The sequence below is a fragment of the Mauremys reevesii genome, linkage group 12, assembly GCF_016161935.1.
Source record: "Mauremys reevesii isolate NIE-2019 linkage group 12, ASM1616193v1, whole genome shotgun sequence".
NCBI classification, from domain to species: Eukaryota; Metazoa; Chordata; order Testudines; family Geoemydidae; genus Mauremys; species Mauremys reevesii.
Window position 1 is genome coordinate 21,453,849 of NC_052634.1, and position 9,953 is coordinate 21,463,801.

General features: G+C 55.7%; 2 non-coding genes across 2 annotated transcripts; both read left to right on the forward strand.

Annotated features, from left to right (window-relative positions):
- The first annotated feature begins 4,201 nt into the window (after window positions 1–4,201).
- On the forward strand, window positions 4,202–4,273 carry TRNAQ-CUG. The gene has a single exon. It is a non-coding gene; the product is annotated as a tRNA-Gln (tRNA).
- A 4,341-nt stretch (window positions 4,274–8,614) lies between these two features.
- Window positions 8,615–8,686, forward strand: TRNAA-UGC. The gene has a single exon. It is a non-coding gene; the product is annotated as a tRNA-Ala (tRNA).
- The last annotated feature ends 1,267 nt before the right edge of the window (window positions 8,687–9,953 follow it).

Here is a 9,953-nt window from a genome sequence, read left to right on the forward strand (position 1 = left end):
ATCAAGGAGACGCGGAGTCAAGAGGTTTGTTAAGCAGGCGTCCCGAGCTCTCTTGAGCTGGGTTTTTATTAGTAATTAGATCAAAGAGCATGAGATCATGGTTACTTGTAACATAGTGATTGGTTCACCCACAGCCATCTCCCCTTGTGCAATATATCATGAATGGTGAAGAGACTACGTGAGCTATTAGAGGGGCTACGTGCGCTATTGCCTAGTCTATGCTTAATCAATAACCTGAGCATTGCTTTACCTTAAGCCAATGTAATAAACACGTGTGTGGTTTGCCAGCACAGCATGTTTCACTACAGTCTCCGTTCCCTGCAGGCTGCAAAATTGTCAGGGGAGGCCGCCCCCTCCCATCACTTGGCGCTCCCGCTCATATTGGCCAGCTGCAGCCTCATCTCCTGGAACTCGGGCAGCTGTCGCTTGATCCGGTCGTACAGTCACACGCTGACTGGCTCCCCTGCCTGGATGCTCTTGTGGAAATCCCACAGGCGACACTGCAGGACTTGGCACTGTTGGTTTCTTTAATGTTGTGGTGTTTGCGCAACTGCCGGAACAAAGCCGCCAACTCCTCCCTCGCCGACTCCTGCCAAGCCCCCTGGTGGCCATAGAACCCTCTGATGCTTTCCCATTCTGCCAACACCGCCAGGCCTCGCCCCCCTGCTCCTTTATCTTGCAAGCTCTGGATGTTCAGTTTCTAATATCCTCTGCCCTGGGTAAGGGCTAGCTGTCAGCTGCCAAAGTAGCTCAGTTAGGAGAGTATTAGACTGATGATCTAAAAGTCCCTGGTTCAATTTTGGGCTTTGGTGGGCCCTGTCATCCCCCTTTGTGCAGGGGTGGCTTCTTTTCTGGGAGCACAGCAGTGCCTGCACCCAAGGCAAGTCCCTGAGCTTGGGCTCTGCAATAGGAAAAGATACTGTGGGCTTCTGCCTCTAGTTGGCCCACCTGACCTTTAACAAGGAGAAATGGGAGCTGTCTTTCCCAACATGGCAGGAAGAGAGTGAGGCAGAGCAGCCCTCAGGAATGGTGCCACAGGCTGCTGGGCAGTGACAGGCAGGGATTGGGGATGGAAGCTCCTCTGTGCAGCTGAGCAAGGGCAGTTCCAGTTTACAGGGGCATCTGTAAAAGTGACCCAGCAACACCTCTCCTCCTCTGGGCACCTAGAGCAGAGGCGGCTGGTGCTGACAGCTTCAGGGGAAGGCTTAAAAGCCACAGAGCAACTGAGGGCAGGGCTAGAGGAAGGCAGGACCATGCCTAGGTGTGGCCTTCAGACAGGCACAAAAACACCCAGCCAGGCTGCTCCCTGCCATGCCAAACACCCACTGAAGGCCACCAGCATGTGGGGCGGCTGCTGATGCTCTGTGGCCAACATCACAAGATGGTAGGAAAGCAGGGCCAGCCCCATGGTGGGGCCTCTGACTGGTCCCATTCACGGTGCTCACTTTTGCAGTGGGGCAGGAAGACCCCCAAGAGGCTTTTCCCCAGCTGGAGAGAAGCAGAGAAACACCCAGGCTCCGAAGATGCTATGTAGCAACCCCCTCAAGCACAGGGACAGGCGCACACGCTAGCCCGGGCAGCCGCCCACTTTCTTTGGCAAGTCAGGAAGGGCAAAGGCGAGACTGGAAGCACCTGGGGCTCATGCCCCAGCCTTTGTGACACCCACCCCCCAACTCCTTCCCAGGACTCTAGCTGAAGCCAGAGCATTGGCCTGAGTGACCAAGAAGAGGTTCCAGCCCTGAAGGGAGCAGGATGTTCAGCACAACGGTAAAACTACAGAAACACAACCACCAAGGGACTCAACCCATCAGTCTTCTGATCCACACTCAAACGCCTTATCCATTAGGCCACATGGTAACATGAGAAAAACCCCTCCAAGCACTTCTTTGAAAAAGGTGGACATTGTTCTTAGGTGATCTGCTGAGGGGGGCTGAGACTCCCTGGGCACAGGAAGTCGAGTTCCCAGTGACACATGAGACTTAATTCTCTGGAGCCAGGTGCAGGGCTTTGGCAGGGAGGCTCAGGCATGGGGGATTGGGGTGCAGCGGACGGACCGGCTGTCTAGGTGTGGAGATTTAGTCGCACTGAGGCACAGGAGGGAGGAGGAGGAGGAGGGGGAATCCTGCTGACAGGCAGTGGCTGTGCAGAAAAAGAGGAGGGGTTCCGGGGACTTTTTTTTGCCTGTGTTTTGCCTGCCTGCTCACTCTTGTGCTGAACAGTGAAGATAGCCTCAACAAGCCTAGGTAGCTCAGTTGATAGAGCATCAGGCTCTTACTCTGAGGGTCCAGGGTTCAAGCCCCTGGCTGGGTGCTCAGCTTTTTAAGGTGCCAGGAGCCAAATGATTCCTGGTGCTATCCACCAGCCACATGCGCATTCCCAGAAGCTGTGGCCATTTCCTGGAAAGGTTCCTTCCCTCAGGAATCAGGAGAGAGGCCACATCCACAGGAGCAGGCCTAGAACAAGCAGTGTCTGGCTGGCAGGAAGCGCTGTGGGGCCAGGTGCTGAGAAAGCCCAGAGGGGGGGGCAGCAGAGATGAGGGGAAGAGAGACAGAGAAGAAGCAATGAGGACAGAGCACAAGTGTACAGGGGGTTCAGGTCTGGCTATTGTGGAAAACTTCCCTGGTTTATACACGATCCTGGTGCTGCAATTGGCCAGAGAAAGGATCTGAGTCTCCACCCCCTTACCCAGAGGCTGCCTGACCTTGTTGCCGGCACAGAGGCCCGAGGACAGCAACAGTGGTTCGTTGCCTGGTGTGCTTCGCTCCAATAAACACACCAAGGTGGAGAAGCAAACAAAGTTTATTTGAGACCTCAAAAGCGGTGCAGGGAGACACAGACACGTCTCAAATCAAGCACACACATACAAGCAGCTTTCTTTCTTTATACATGATTTCAGCTAAGCATTCTCATTATCCCCACACTCCTCCCCCCTTACTCCCCCCCCTTACGTTCCCATGTAGCAGGCACACTTTGCAATAGCAATTACATTAAGCAGTTAAGTCATACTTGGCAAAAACCACTTTAGCTCGTTAGTAACTCTTCTGTGAACAGTTATCTTGTTTTACTTTCCTTGATCTGTTATTCTGCCCCCACACTTATCCAGGTGCAAGCAGGCCTCATCATTGCCTCCTGGTATCAGAGTTGCACTGATAACTAGCTGCTACACATTCCATTCTCGGTTACTGGCCTGCTAGGTCGATTAGAGTTTAACATGGGGGCACTCTGGTCAGACATGAAGTGACTTTAGTTCATTCAGGCCTACTACAAAAAGGCTTCATTGACACTGTGGTTTTCCACCCTCCTGAGTTACCTAGAGTCATGCCTAATGACACCAACAACCTCAAGGAAAACACATCACCCTGTTCTGTGGTGCAGGGAGATCACAACCAGCGTCTCTGGAGGGTCAGGGCAGGTCACAATCTCTCCCTCACATGTCCCAGGCCTCCTCCCCAGGCCCTGGCTGTGCTGCAGGGACACCACGGGCTGGACACTTGCTCTGGCAGTGGCCACATGCTCTAGGTGACAGGCCCCTTGTTCCCAGTGTCAGCCCCCATGTAGGGGATATGATCCCCCCACCCCCAAAAGTCTGGCCTGCAAGATCTCTTGACTGGTGGCATCTCCTTGTGCTGGGCCTTCTGCCCAGGGTCCCCCTCGCTCTCCCACGCTGCTCACTGCACCCACCTCCAGCCCCAGTGCTGCTGCGGCTCTGCCTCCAGCTCCCTGGGCTGCTCCTCTGGCTCCGCTTGCTGCAGCTCTTCTCCCAGCACAGATCTGCTCCCTGGGCAGCTTCTACGGCTCGTGCTGCTGCGGCTTGGCTCCCAGCCCAGATCTGCTCTGGTTCTCCCTGCCTGGTGCAGCTCTGCTCCCCGGCTCTTCTCGGGCTCCTGCTCTCTCCTTAGCTCTGCCCCACTCTGGCCCAGGCAGTTCCAGCTCCCACGGAGGATGGGACCCCCTGGCCTGGTAACTCCCTCATTACACTGCCTAGCCTGTCAGTGCAGCTAACTTGGAGCTTTGGCCTCTCCCCATTGACCCTGGGGACTGTCAGTCTCAGGGGCCTGATTTCCCATTGGCCTTTGCCCTTCTACTGGGACTGGGAACTAGCCAACCAAAAATCCCACTAAGTTTTAGTAAGGGGCCAACAGTCCCTTACATGAGCCAGCCCCGTGAGGGTCACCAATGTGCAAAGACGGCAGCACAAGCTGGTCCCATGGTGTAACGGGCAGCACTCAGGACTCTGACTCCTGCAATCTGAGTTCAAATCTCAGTGGGACCTTGGGTTGGTTTGTGGTAAAGCCCTGGAGCTCCCAGTGCTCAACTTCCCTGTCTCCAGCTGTGCAAGAGCAAATCTTTCCCCTCCTGCTGGGTGACTTGCCCACTGGAGCCAGGTCTTGGGTTGTGATGGCCAAAATTGGTTGGGGCTCTAGAACTTGTGACCCTGATGCCTGTGGTTTGACCAGGTGGTTGGGATTCTTGCTGCTTCACATGAGGCCCACAAGTTTGGCCATTTTGCTTGCAGCCACATTACCTCTTGCCCACATGGCATTTAAAGGAAGGAGGGCCAGGCTTCATAGTCAGGGCTAGGCAGGAGGGAGGCAGAGTCCCAGGCTGGAGCCCAGCACCTCTCCTCCTCTGGGCACCTAGAGCAGAGGCGGCTGGTGCTGACAGCTCCAAGCGGAGGCTTAAAAGCCACAGAGCAACCGAGGTCAGGGCCAGAGGAAGGCAGGACCAAGCCTATGCGTGGCCAGCAGACGGCCACAAAGACACCGGCCAGCCTGCTCCCTCCTATGCCAAACCCCCACTGAAGACGTGCTTAATCCACTTGCTGATCAGGAGGAAAACCTGTCAAAATCTGTGTGCGAGGAGAACCCGCTTGGCTCGGAAGGGAGCAAGGAAAAAGAGCGAGTGAAAAAAATAATCACCAAGAGAGAGAGCGAAAAGAACGTGAAAGGCAGAGAAAGAAATAAAGGGAGAGAAAAAAAACATTAGAAAAAGAAGGAAAGAAAGGAAGAGCGTGAAAGGTAGAGGGGAAAAAAGAAAGCAAGAACATACAAGCTAGAGAAGGAAAGGAATGAAAAAGAACGAATGAACCACAAGCGCTAGTTGAAGATGGAATGGGACAGTCAGAGAAAGGACAGACTGACCCGTTAAGTAAGGTTGCACCCCAGATTCTCCATGTTGGGGGCACAGGCCCCCCATTTCCGTCCTGGCCCTGCTTGGGGGGACCATCCATAGATGCCTATTGGCACCCCCATGCTCCGTGGAGGGTGCAAGTCCCCCCATACCCTCCCCTCGGGACACGGGCTCTCTCCAATCCTGACCCCCTTCCTGCACGCTCCTGGGAATGGGGGGGAAGGTGCGGGGAAGGCGTGTGCTGAGCAGCACCGTGGGTATCTCTCTCTGGGGCGAAGGAAGAGGATATTTTTTGTACCAGAAGGAAAGAGCAGGGGGCGGGGGCGTTTGTGAAGCCGGGGCGCACACCAGAGAGAAGAACTGAACGCAGCCAAGCGTGAGCCCAGTGCCAGTTGGAGCTGAGATGCACCTGGAGGACCATCTCCAGAACCTACCTTGATGGTGCCGTCCATCACCGCTCCCACATGGAGCTTCCCGCCTAGACCTCCCTGGACGAGGTGAGGTGGTGCATTGGCAAAAGGGGCGGTTTGAGTGGGACTGTGTGTGTGTGTGTGTGTGGTGTGTATCTAATTTTGGGAAGTGACATCACAAACTGCTGGGGCTGGTTTCCTATTGGTGTGACCGATTTTTGCAAAGCTCCCCCCCTCCCCATCTTCTTTTGGCACTAGGGCTTTCTGCGCTGCCGTTGACAAGGGCAGTAGCACAAGGGGCTCAGGGCGGAGAATCGGGGAGCCAGGGGTGGGAGAAATGGTGCAAGGGGGGGGCTGTCACAAGGATAACAAGAATCACATTTAGCCCTTGCACGGCAATGGTGGTGCACTCACGCACTGCCATAGCTTCTAGTATCATGATTATTTATCTGTACAACAGCAGCACCTACAGAGACCGGGGCAAAATCAAACCCCGCTTGTGCCAGGGGCTACACAGACACAAAGACAGTCCCTGCCCCAGCTGAGATCAGACCCCTTTGGGCCAGGCGCTGCCCAGACACAGCGAAAGACAGGCCATGCCCCAGAGAGTTTACAGGCTCCATACCCAAAAAGTGCGAGGAGAAACTGAGGCCCAGGGTCAAACAGCAGCACTGAGAATAAAACCCAGGAGTCCTGTCTCCTCCTGCTCTAACCACTAGACCCCACTCTGCTCCCAGAGTTGGGGACAGAACCCAGGAGTCCTGGCTCCCTAAAAGGGGGGGAGTGGGGTCTAGTGGTTAGAGGAATAGAAGATGGGTGTCAGGACTCCTAGGTTCCAGTCCCAGCGCTGGGGTTAGAGTGGAGTCTCGTACCTTAGCACAGGTGGGGCTGGGAGCCAGGACTCCTGGGATCTTCCCATCCCCCCCTCCGCCCGAACCATCTTGCACAGCAGGAGGGGGCTGGGCAGAAAGTGGTGATAGGGTGAAAACTACCAAGAAATGCAAATCCTCGAAGGAGCCTGTGTCAGGAACCATGGCCCCCTTACCACCTCTAACCCCCCCCCTTGGCTGGCACTGGATTGTGCCCCCTGTGCCCCCAATCCACCCCCTGCGAGCCCTGGGGGGCAGGGAATAGCCATGCTGCTGGGCCCCCCATCCAACTGAAGTATTCAGTGTCGCAGTGACCCAAGGTGTGTGCACAGAATGGGGATGGTGGGTGGGTGTATAAATTGATTTTTGCATGTGTTTGTGTGGTTTTTTGCAAGGGTTTTGTTTGTGGGTGGGTGATTACAGCTGTGGGGGTTGTGTTTGAGGCTGTGCAGGTGTGTTGATGTTGGCTGGATTTGTGTGGGTGTTGTGTATATTTGTAATTGTGTGGGTGGGTGGATGCATATATGTGTTTGTGTATGTTTGCAATTGTGTGTTTCTGTGGGTATGCATGCTCTGCTGCCCTCTGCCGGTGCAACAACTGTTTCTCTGTATGCCACAGCCCCCATACTGTTGACCCTGGTGGTGATTTCCCCATCTTACAAGGGCTGGCTGGCCTGACACTTCTCCCCTCTGCGGAGTGTGGCAGGGGCTGCAGCTTACCCCATGTGGGGCAGGAGTGCCAAAGTGTGGGGCACTGGGCTCCAATGAACCTGGAGAGCAGCTCAGATGAGGTGGGGCAGGGCGTGTGGTGTCCGTTCTGCGTTGTCTGGTGCTGGGCCGTTCCACAATGCCCATCCACGCTGCACAGCGCATCCCGAGAGGGAGCAGGGGGCGAAGCAGACGATCCAGCACGAGGGGGGAGAGGATGTGTGGTTGGGGGGAGGAAAGGCCTTGGGCCACACTGGGGGAGTGCAGAGCAGGGGTGACACCCCAGAAACCTGCAGCAAAGGGATGGACAGGTGGGGTGGGTGGATAGAAGAGGCAGCAGGACTAAAATCTGAAAGGGGAGTGTGGGGTCTAGTGGTCACAGTGGTGGGGGGGAGGGGGCTAGTGGTCAGAATTCCTGGGTTCTATCGCCAGCCATGGGAGGGGAGTGGGGTCCAGTGGTTAGAGTGTGTGTCAGGGTGAGAGCCAGGACTCCTGGGTTCTCTCTCTGGCTCTAACTCTCTCTTGTGCAATCCCTTGGCAGTTACCCAACTCGCCAGCTTGTGGGCACGAGGGTTGGGGCCAGGTTGCGACACGGCCCAGAGTCCCATACTGCCCCTTTGTTACCCAACCCGGGGCAGGGTGGGGGATGGCCTGGGAGACCCGCTAAGAAAGGCGCTTCTGGTGGGTTTGTGTGGGGGTCACACTGCCCCCTGCTGGATAGACCCCTCTAGGTCAGACCCAGTCTCAGTCCGGGTCAGATCCTGGGAGCCCAGCCCCCTCTGTCGCCACGGCCATGTCTATTGGTCTCCTGGAAAGGTCCATTCTCATTGGTAGCTTTCCAGTGGCAGTGAGTTCCACAGGTCTCGGCACAGGCTGTGTGGGGCAGGAGGTCCTTGTGTTGGGAGCAGTGGGAGTGAACTGTGTGCGGTTGTGTCTCTGAGCACAATTGTGAATATTCTGGTGTGTGTGTGATTGTGAGTGTTGGTGGAGATGTGATTGTTTCTCCCTTTGCGGGTTGGGCTGGCCCTGCTGCAAAGTGACCCTAAGAACCAGCAATCTCCAGGACAGCAGGTTTGCTCTCAGAGCAGGGAATGTGTCCCCCATGCTGCTCTTAGGCCACTGGGTGCTCTGGAAACAAGAGGGCTCTGAGTGTAACCCAGGGGTCAGCAACCTTTCAGAAGTGCTGTGCCGAGTCTTCATTTATTCACTGTAATTCAAGGTTCCGCATGCCAGTGATACATTTTAATGTTTTTAGAAGGTCTCTTTCTATAAGTCTATAATATATAACTAACTATTGTTGTATGTAAAGTAAATAAGGTTTTTTAAAATGTTTAAGAAGCTTCATTTAAAATTAAATTAAAATGCAGAGCCCCCAAGACTGGTGGCCAGGACCTGGGCAGTGTGAGTGCCACTGAAAATCAGCTCATGTGCCACCTTCGGCACACGTGCCATAGGTTGCCTACACCTGGTGTAAACCATAGCAAGCAAAGACTATCTGGGGCTGTAGCTTTGTGGTAGAGCACATGCTTTGCATGTATGAGGTCCTGGGTTCAATCCCCAGCATCTCCAAGCTCTTTTCACCCTGCTGCTTTGCTCATGCCCAGAGGGGATGTGGCCCAGCAGTCTCCCTGCAGGAGTTTCAATCCTGCTCAGTGAGGGGCAAGTGCCAATTGCATGGAAGGTCTGGGGGGGTTTCTGCTCCTAAGTCACCTCACTACATGTAAGATTCCCACCCGCTGTGCTGCTTGGGACAAGGGTAGATGAGAAGGGTGAATCCTCCAGCACTGGAGGGAAAGGTCCCATCTGCACAGACTGAGAGGCAAGGAAACAGAGGGGCAGTCAGTGCTCAGAGAGGAGAGAGGTCAGTGATTTACACCCACCAGGGGACACTGTCTTTCTGAGGCGAGTGCAGCTTGCTTGGGATGGTGCTGACGATGGATAGAAAAAAGGCTGGAGTCAATGACAGATGAGACCACAGAAGGGGAAGGGGAATGGCAGCCCCACAGAAGGTCCTGGGTGCTCAGATGCCCCAGTTATTGCACCCTGGCCTGTCACAGAGAAAGAAAAGACCCAGCGGGACCCAGCCCCCCTACAGTGATTCCCATGGACAAGAACCTGGCTGGGAGTGGGGTGAAGGTTCCCTCTGGGCAAAGGGGAGCTGAAATCCCTCAGTGTCCTGGAATTTAAGCAATGGAAGCTTCAAACCCTGCAGGGGTGTGGGTTGAGGTGCATCAGCAGAAGGTTGGGCTGGACAGGGGCGGCAGGTTTGGATAATTTTTGGTGGTGCCCAGAATGGGACCAAGTCCTGCCCCACCCGACCCCACCCCACCCTCACACAGGACCAGCTTTAGGCCGATTCTTCCGATTCCCCTGAATTGGGCCCCATGCCTAAGAGGGCCCCGTGCCCAAGCCCCGGTAACGTGTACCAGCAAGAGCCGGTTCGCCGCACTGGGGTGGCCTGGCTTCCCCAGGGGGCAATTTAAAGGGCCTGGGGCTCCCAGTAGGGGCTGGGATAGGGCTGGGGTAGGGCTGCGGGGCGCTGTGGGCTATTTAAAAAGTCCAGGGTTCCCATTGCTTCTACCGCCCCGGCCCTTTAAATAGCCCCCAGAGCCCCGCCGCTTCCCCAGGGCTCCCACAGCTATTTACAGGGCCGGGGCGGTGGAAACAGGGGAGCCCTGGGCCATGTAAATAGCCCCCAGGCCCCGGGCTGCTGCTGCTACCCCGGTGCTGAGGGAGGGAAGAGGGAGCACTTACCGTACAGGGTGGGCTGTACCCTCTGTACCTGCACCCCCTGCCTGCAGCCAGCCCCTGCTGCACCCCCTGCCCTGCCTCCAGC